A 10,514-nucleotide genomic window follows, 5' to 3' on the forward strand; every position below is an offset into this window, starting at 1 on the left:
TGGAGAATAGCAGATTTAATTGCTCCCCAAAAAGCTATGAAAGTAACTTTGGCTAGAATCCCTAACACTTGGATCAATCATGAATTCTTACCGTAATATTCAAAGAGAGAATAAGAGGAAAAAGTATTTTGCCACTAAACACAATAAATGCATGTAAAGAATGAAGTACAAAAAACTATAAATGAAGTAAACCAAGTTGCTTCGGCTCCAGTGGCAAGGAGCTCCTTCCAAGGACGTACCTGGGGAATACTGGGTTTGATTCCCAGGGGGAACAACACTTGGTCAGTGCACATGCCTCTACGCACGAGCCGAATTAATCGCTCACCTTTGGTGGGTCGGAAACCGGTTCGAAAGCCAAAAAAAAAAAAAAACTATAAATGAAGAGGAAGAAGGTAAAAAGAACCTTTGAAATTCATTAGAGTCTTTAGTTCCCAAATATTTTTCCGACAAGATCGATTCAGAATTTGCCGCTGTATTTAATCGTAAAAGTGCAAGTAAAGTAAAACAACAAAACATAAAACCAAAGCAAAGAAATAATGAATGCATAATGAAAATGGTCAAAATTTTCGTTAAAAAGAAAGAAATATCGGACTTCAACCATGATGCCATGAATCTAAGTCATTAAAATATGCTATGCTAGGGTTTAACTAAAAATTTGATTTTATTTCAATATCAATATCATCAAGTATACAAATAAAATGATTCTCACTTTCAAAATCAACATGGATATTCTGGAACTAAGGTAAAAAAGACTATATCAAGAAAAATATTAATTTGCACAGGTATTTTGCTTAAATTACAAATAGATAGCTGAGGTCTAAACATGGTATTAGAATCACTATAAATATTCATTGTAAAATAACACAGTTTTGAAGTAAATGAAATTAATAAAGTTTGAAGAATTGAAATAATTATGGTTTTTCAAGGTTTCTTTTAGCGTATCAAGTGTTTAGACATGTGCGAGTGATGCTGTCATCTCCAAATTTATACCAACATCAACTATAAAATTCCGGTATTTCAAGGAAAATGTAAGTTCATACGAGCTATTTGAAGAATTAGCCAATAAATTCGGAAGCATAAAACACTAAGTGTGTACAAATTAGATTAAAGTTTCTTTACTTATAAAACAACACACGTAAAGAAAGTTTAATCTAATTTGCACACACCTGTTGTTTTAAGCTTCCGACATTATTGGCCAATTCTTCGAATAGCTCATATGTACTTACATTTTTCCTTAAATACCGGAATTTTGGAGGTGATGTTGGTAGAAATTATGAGATGGCAGCATCTCTCACACAAGTATAAACATTCAATTAAAAAAAATATATATTAGAGAAATAAAATATAACAAAATCAAAAGGTAATATTGGGTTACTCTTCAAAACAAAATGAGTATTACACACAAAGGAATAAATTTTTCCAGCAACCTTTATAAATAACAATTATAAACTATCCTAAAAAGAGTTTGGAGAATAGCAGATTTAATTGCTCCCCAAAAGCTATGAAAGTAACTTTGGCTAGAATCCCTAAGACTAGGACCTATCGTGGATTCTTACTGTAATATTCACATAGAAGGTAAGGGCAAAAAGTATTTTGCCACTTAACACAATAAATGCATGTAAAGAGTGAAGTATAAAAAACTATAAATAAAGAGGAAGAATGTAAAAAGAACCTTTGAATTCATTAGTTCCCAAATATTTTTCAACAAGATCGATTCAGAATTTACCGCTGTATTTAAACTTAAAGTGCAAGTAAAGTAAAACAACAAAATATAAAACAAAAGCAAAGAAATAATGAATGCATAATGAAAATGGTCAAAAGTTTCGTTAAAAAGAAAGAAATATCGACCTTCAACTATGATGCCATGAATCTAAGCCATTAAAACAGGCTATGCCAGATTCTTTTGATCAATTTGTCGTTCCATGAAGCTCATTCACCATCTGAGCCCAATTACTTGGTTACACAAATTGTATCTTTAAATCAAAAGTGTTTTTTTGAACAGAAAAAACAATATTTGGTGGTATAACTAAGAATAAACCAGAAATAGAATAAGATAAAATAAAACTTTTGAATTCAATTCAGTCAACAAAGATATAGATTTGGAATTAATTAGAATTTATATATTTTAAACATTCAAAGTTGTGGATATGGGTATATTTTAGAAATGGAATATGATTAATTACGAATTTTAAAAAAAAAAATATATAGGTCATCGTTTTTCTTTGACTAAGGAATCAGGTATGTTTTTAATAAATTGACTAAACTTTAAATGAAACAGATGGGCTAATTGTTTAGAACTCACTAAAAATATGAATTTCTTGGTCTCTCATATTTTTAAAGAAGGAAATTCCTGTGCAGATGGTTTAGCTAGCCTAGGCTTAGATTGCAATGAATTTGTTTGGTGGAACTATCCCCCTACTGTCATTAGAAGTGAAGTTGTTAGAAACATGTTAAGGATGCCCAATTTTAGAGTTACTAGCTCCTAGTCTAATTTGTTTTTCTGCTTTGCTTTCTTGTACGTTTCTTCCTTTTATTGAATGAATTTGGGTAGTGTGCTTTGCACTACTCTTGTTTTAAAAATAAAAAAAAAATGAAATCAATATTTTCACGCTTAAAGTCTATATTAACATTTTCATACGGGTACAAATTAGTTTCCTTGTTGGAATGAATCAATTATTTTTTTTAAATAAACTAAATTAACCCACCTCAATTAGCACTTGGAAGGAGGAGTAGCACACTCTCAAATCTCAAGCTAATACCACCAAATCAACCCAAATGAATTTCGTTGGGATGAATTAATTAAAATTAAAAGGAGACTAATTTGTATCCCGTACTAAATTTAGTTTTTATAATAATCAAAGCACATGAAAGGGTAAATTTTCTGATTTTTGAGTTTGGCTAGGAACTCAAACTCCTTAATCTTTAGCTTAAACCGGTTGAATTATCCAACTTTCAGATAATTGCTTTAATGATAAGTTGTATTAGAAGTGCCTCTAAAAATTGCAGTAGAAGAGGGTAATTTTTTTTTTTAAGCAAATTAATTGAAGTGCAAATGTGTTATTCTATACTAGCGTTGTGATGGACATTCTTTTATTGTCTTAATGCATATAAACTACAAACAATACTCTCTCTATTCCTTTTTAAATGTAGTTTTATAATAGTAATGCCAATTTAAAGAAGTGGATGTTTGCAACTTTTTTTTCTCCTATTATACCCTCATTTGATCATCCAATAAATTCCTATTTTTTACACAAAATTTCTCACATAAATTTAATGTACTATCTTTCTCTCATAACAAATAATTGTTAGTGACTCTCTCCTTCTCCAACAATTTTCTTTTTTGCACACATTTTATCTCAATCCCATAACAAACAATTATCAATAATCTAAGTATTGTACACATATTTTTTAATAATTGTTAAGCAAAATAAAATTTATTCCAACTTCACATTAATCAAAGTTATGAAAAATTTAAATTTATTTGAAATCCTTTAATTGAAAGCATAGTAGTCAATAGCGGCCGAGAGTGGCGCTATAACATCCGCGCGTAGCGTAGCAACAACGAGTCTATGCGCTAATCGTTGCAGTGGTGCCGAATGAGATAGCGGCCGCTTCAGCAGCTATAGTGGCGTAGCGGAGTGGAGCGAATTGAGGCTGCTTCAGCCGCTATTTGATTTTAGTTGAAATTTACCAAATTGACCATATTTTTAAAATATTTTGAATGGTGTCCCAATTTCTAAATTGATTTTAGGGGATTTTGGTGATTCTTAAAAGCAAATTGACTCTGTTGAATGGTTTCTATGTTCTTTTCTTCTTCATCTGTTTTCTTGTTTTATGGTTTCTCTTGTCTTTATGATTTTTTTTTATTTGTTCCTCTATCTTTTGTTTTTTGATGTTTTGTTTCATAAATGAGAGATTTGAGTGTTATATTTAATTTTATATTAAAGATAGTTTTGTTTTAGAAATATATAAGTTTGGTTATATTGTTACACAAATACTTTGGAAGCACTCTTCCAAATACTTCCAAACACAAATACTTTGGAAGGTTCTATTGTTACAAATGAATGAGTGCTGACAGGTTTTGGTGTTTTAACTCAGACGTTTTACGTTGAATCCTGGTATTTGTTTGATATGTTATAACATAGATATCATCAAGGCAATTTTTTGAAATTGAGTACAAACACTTGTTCAAATATAGCCCCTTGGAGCCAAAATGTTAGAATTTGCATTAATTCTGGAAATATCAAATTCGTTGGGTGAGCCAATTTCAAACAATGAACCTACCTTGTTTTGAAAAAAAAAGTTCTCTTTTAAATTAAAATGCAATTTTTTATTCTTTTGAAATATAAAACCCTAAACCATCATTGTTTAACAAGTGACCAAGCCCTTCAAATACTCTATTGCTCACAGTAAAATAGTTTGCACCTCTTCTCTCTCAATGTTCACCTAGCTTTACGATGAATTAACACAATGGATTTGATCAATCTCTTGAATCAAAATCCTTTCCTCAAATTATAATCCCTCAATCTCTTAAGTTGATTCATAACCGTTGGAAATTTTACTAGTCCATTAATTCTTATATAATAACTCAACAACTATCTATCTCTAACTTAATTTGTAAGTCAATCAGATTTCCTACATCAGATTTAATAACTATGGCTAGTAGTTAATTAAATTACAAGATCAATTTATATAACTAAGATGCTAGGGCAAGTAGTCATACATAACCATATAAAATGCATTAAACTCAAGTGAAACTCAATAATACTAGGATTCCATTGATGTAAGAGGGAGTTTATATAAATCACGTGAATACAACTTACACTAGATTCATCTCATGGCTTTATCAAAAAGGACTTAGCTACTCATAACTAAGACAATCAATAACAAAGGATAATTGAAACATACATAAATTAGGACCATTTATTACTTGGCTTGAGATCCAATGCGTGTTCCTAGGTCCTTGGCTGCAAACTATGCTCTCAAGTCTCCAAAATTTCGAACCCTTACTCGAAATTCACGTCTGGCTTTTATAGAGGCACTTTTATAATGCTTCCATCGTGCCACGTTACAAGTCCAACGTCCCACAATACGTTCATTAATCATATGTCACATCTTCATTAAGGGATACACCTTACATATATATGAACGTAACACACACTTTTTACTTGTGAGGATTGTGTTAGGTATATAGTTCAAACACAATCATGCTATTGACTTGGAATTTATGAAATATTACTTGTATTTAGGAGTTGTTTCATATTCATGTTATGATCCTAGGATAGTTATGAATGTGAACCTTGCAAAGCAATCTAGTTTTATCATGCATGCTTTAAGTTTTCAAATTATTTGATTTATTAAAAAAAAACTTGAGAAATCTATTATGCATTCAACATTAAAGTGTGAGAAAAATTATATTTTGAGTCCTTTTGTCTGAGGAGAAATAAAGTTCTAAGTTGGACATAGTTAATTAGTGCCAAAAATCATGTTGATTTCCATATCACTTATTGACTTGTTTTGCAAGTAATCTAGGTAAAAGCCCACCAATTTACTGTAAATAGATAGCAATTATAGTATTAGGCCAGGAAACTACTATTATCAATTTTTAATCACTTTTTGTAGGTCTTTAGTTTGATTTACAAAAGAACAAAGAATATGTGTTCAAAGCAATTCGTGGGGAGAGCCAAGGCAAGCTAGAAGCGAGCATCGACAGAGAGTGCCAAGTGTTTATGAGCTAGAAGATTTGCAGAGCAAGCTGGGAGAGAGCATGGACAAAGAGTTCTAGGGAGAAAGGCAATAGGAGCTTTGATGGGCGAGTAACATTTCACCCAACAAAGTATGGCAGTTTTATTGACTTTCAAGATAAGATGGCTTTTACCTCCATTTGAAGAAGCATTTTATCGATCAACAGGAAAGTGCACTAAATCGTACCAAATAATAAAGTAGGAAGTTAATCTTCTCCACTGGGATTTTCGTTAAACTCGGTAATTAGCGGAACTTATTTAGAAAAAAAATAAAAGAGAAAAGACCAAGTGGTTGTAGGCTTTTAATTGTGCAGCCCAATGCGAGATTAGGTTTGGCTGATTAAGATGTTTAACAACGATTAAGAATCCTTGAATCCTCCGTCTTCTTCGTTGGAAATTAAATTAAGAAATCATTCATTTACAACTTGTCTTATGTTGGATTTAAGAAAGTAGAACATAACCCCGTTAAGGATCTGTGGACTTAGCTTTCCCCACAATTCACCCTTGCAAATTACAAGGGTCCCGAAAGATGAGTTATAACCCTAAATTCATGCTTAGATTCAATTATATTAAACTAAGAAATTCACTTTTGTTTTGTTCGCATGGAGATAAGGGTTGTCAATCCTAATATTGCTCCATCTAAGATTTTGATAAAAGCAGACATATACAAATTAAATCATAATTTAGATTATAAACTGAATAAGAACTTTAGTAATGGAATCCATCAAATAAGAAGGAGTTCATAATGGAACCCTAATCAAATAAGTTTAGTTGCTCATGGCAACTGATATCATTACAAAACAATAGAAAACATGTTACAGACAACAACAGGAAGATGGAGATCCTCTCCATTGAAGCTCTTGATGCTTTACCCTTTCCTTGTACCGCTAGCTTTTTGAATGAATAAAATAGTGTGTGATGGTTGTAACAGCTCGATTTTCGCTAGATTTATTTTAATTATTTTCATATGTGTTTGTGTGTGATTATTTATCATTGGGTGCATTTTAATGAGTTTTAGTGCAAAAAGGGTAATTTGGTCATTTTGTGAGTAAGGGTAATTTAGTAATTTCATGGTGAGGATTATTTTTAGATTATCTTACTAAGTTACTAGTGTGGTAATTAGTTGTGAGCCGGTAAGTGATCATTACTATTATTTTTACCGTGAGTGGATAGAAACTTTGGGAGTTAGTTTATAAGAGTTTTGAGCCCATTAGACTTTAAGGGTTAAGCCCAATAGTGTGGACACTATTTAAGCCTTAGTCTTTAAGAGAATTCGGGTTCACATTCATTTTACAAAATTTTGAGACGAGGTAGAGAGAGAAAGAGCAAGAGAAAGGGGCAAGAGGAAGAGAAGAGGTTGTAGAGAAAAGCTTGAAGAACCAAGAGGAGCTAGAGATTCTAGGAGCTTAATTGAAGCTTTGGCTAGGGTTATTGCTTATTGAGGTAAGGGGGTTAAATTTCAATCATAATCTTTAGTTGTAGCTTCTTCCCCAATTCTATGCATAAGTGCTTATTTGTGAACTTAATTGTTGAAATTCGTGCTCTAGTTGTAGTGATATGTTTCGGTATGAGAAATTGATAATAATTGAATTGTTGATGTAGAATTGCATGCTCAAATGAAATAGAAATTGGTACTTTGTGAATTTTGTTCAAATTGGTGATATATGTTGTTGTTGTTGTTGAATTGTGTACCTATTCATGATTATGTAATATGATTGTTGTTGTTGTTGATGAAATTGTAGAATTATGACTTGAATGATGTTGTGATATAATAGTAATGAGGAATTATGTTATGGGTGTTAGAGATTACATGAGTTTATTCATGTTTGGTGTGTTGTTGAGTTTTGATGAAAATGGTGAATTAAGTTGAAAGTGGTGTCGATGATTTTTAATGAATGAAACAAGTTTATTATGATGAGTTCTGGTATAATGATTTTCTGTTTTTGGTTGTTGTTTGATAATGAGGAATGGTTTGGGAGAAAATTGGGATTTTGAGTAGAAGTGATTTTAAGTATTTTTGGGAAATAAGTGATTCTGGGATGAGTTGTTTTGGAGATTTGAAAATACAATTTTTCAGTAAAATATGATAGGATTTATTGAATAGGGTTAACGATTGAGTTTTTACGGACGAAACGGTAAAACCGGGAAAAAACTAGGACTGCACAGAGCTACAATGCATGTCACTGGCTACTGCCTGCCCACGCCAGGGCACAGCAAGACAGCCCCTCATGGGTGACTACTTTGTTGTGCCTTCGTTTGCGTGCTGTCACGACTTTGGTTTTTGCGTTTTTGTGATTTTTCTCACATTTCTATTTTGAATTGGCCTTTGGTGTAAACATGAAAGTTTTAGATAATTTTGTTAGTTTTCCAGTGGCTTTGGTTTGACTTGAAAATGATTTTTAAATTTTGAGTTATGATGAAAACACTCCAAGGAGGTCTTGGTGAAATTTTATGAAAATTCCGCATAATCATTTCTAAGTCAACCCAAAACTTATAGATTGTTTCCAAACTTCAAAACTTGTGTACTATTAGTTCAATTAAGGTGTTTAAGAGTATTTAACCTATGTTGTGATAGATCTACTTGGTTTTGTTTTGAAAATGAATTGGTTTTGCGTTATGAGTAAAACGATATGAACTTTGCAAAACTTTGAGATTTGAGTGAGTTGGCCTATGAAACGTTGATGTATACACTACTGCGCTCATATACGATTTGTGTATATACTTAGTGGAGGTTTCCCAACTTGTTTGTTTTGTTTTGTCGGATAACTTGGAAAATGGTAAAATGATATGAACATGTCATATCGTTGTGAGGTTGATGATTTTGTCGTGGTCAGCCAGTGAAATGCACATGTATATTCAACTACACTCTTATGTGATCTAAGTCTATACATAGTCGAGGTCCTAGAGTTTATTTACTTGGTTTTGGTTCATTTGTCTCAATTATTTTAAAGTTGTAAAATGAGAGACGAACTTTGTTGAAAATAATCTTTAAGACCTAATACTTGGCAAATCTTTGGTGGATAGTTGGTTATGTTTATATGAAGATATGTGAATGATTGCTAGATATTGAATATGATATTTTATCATGATGTGATGTATTTTCTCCTTACTTGGATTTGTGAGAAATTGTATGGAGTTGTTGAACTATATGATATAGTTGATGTTGATTAATGCATACATGTTAATTATGATGATGGTGATTTTGATGTTTGTTGATAATTATGATGATGATTATGTTGATGATAATGTGGTGATGACTCTTATTTAAATTGTGACTTGTTGATTGTGTGGACGTAAATACTTGATAATGCAATTGTTGTTGGAGTTGATCAATGTAAATGGAGATGATCTCTTAAATTGACTTCTAATTTGCCTTCTGTTATACCCTGTTTTTGGACCTAAAAATACTGGGCCCAATTTCATTTCAAACTTTGTCAATTATCAAATTTCAACTGTACAGTTCAATTTGTCTCTGCCTCGCAGTGTTTTCAATCGCATTTTTACCTATGTTTTTCTTGCATAAAACCTTTCAAAATATCTTTACTTGTCTTGTAAGTCATTCAAAAGTGTCTCTGAATCATTACATTGCTTTTTCTACAGTTTATTTCAAAATTTGCAAAAAAGTCATAACAGAAGGGTATTTTGGTCATTTCCTGCAGTGGGACCCATTTTCATCCTTGTGACTGTCTCTGAGTCTTTTCAAATTGTTTTTTTTACATTCCATCAGTAAACCTTGCTAATTTCATTTCAAATTTGCGTCTGAGTCAGTGTCAGGTCAATTTGAATCTGTTTAGGTCATTTTTAGCCCTAGGGGCATTTTGGTCATTTCACATAAAATTTTGGCATGGGGAGGTTACTTTGAAGTACCTCATTTAGGCCATTGGTTCGTTTTAGTCCGTTTTGTCAATTTTATTTTTGTTTCACTTTACGTTTGATCAAATTACGTTTTTTATCCAATTTTATTTTTTAATTGCATTTTGGTCCCTCAAGTGAGGTCCCAAAATTGCATTTCAGTCCAAATTTCTTTCTATTTGCATTTTAGTCCTTTTTGTTATTTTCATATTAGTCCCTTAATTTTTCAATTTTGCAGAAAGGTCCCAAATTAATTCTAAGTCCAAAGCCGTGCCATTTTCTTCTCCAAATCCAGGTGTCCTGTTTTCATTGGTTCAGATGTACACTTGTCAGCTATAAAAGCAACACAGTGGCATTTTTTTTGACACGTTTTTCCATTCATCAAGTGCCAACTCATAAACACAGAGTCACACTCTCTCTCTTGTCAGTTACAAATCAAAACAGAAAAAGCTTCAACATTCATCAATGGCGTAAACCTAACCTTTTTCAGAAACAGAAACTACACAAATTCAAGCTATTTTTCATGGATTCTCAGTGATTCTTTGAAGAATCATCATCATTGAATCAGTATCTTCGCAATTCAAGGTGCGAATTCGCCAAAGGCAAACTCCAGCACCGATCACGAAGATATAGTGAGGAAGACGAAGAAGAAAGAAAGACAATGAAGGTTTAAACCGGCGAAGAAGACGATAAAGCAAGAAGCCAGCAAGAACACCGGTTTATTTCCGGATTCAAAGCCAAATCACATAGCATCAGAGATTGAAGTTTTCCGAAGAAATACGTAACAGCGTCCATCGAAATTCAGGTAAAGAACTTGAATCTCTCTTTTTTTTCTCAAGCATAAGAACGAAGGTGAAACGATGTAGATTCACAGGCAAAAACGTTTTGGTCCAAAAGATTGAGAAAAACAGTAAAACA

Source organism: Medicago truncatula, chromosome 7, assembly GCF_003473485.1.
Source record: "Medicago truncatula cultivar Jemalong A17 chromosome 7, MtrunA17r5.0-ANR, whole genome shotgun sequence".
In the NCBI taxonomy this organism is placed as follows: Eukaryota; Viridiplantae; Streptophyta; class Magnoliopsida; order Fabales; family Fabaceae; genus Medicago; species Medicago truncatula.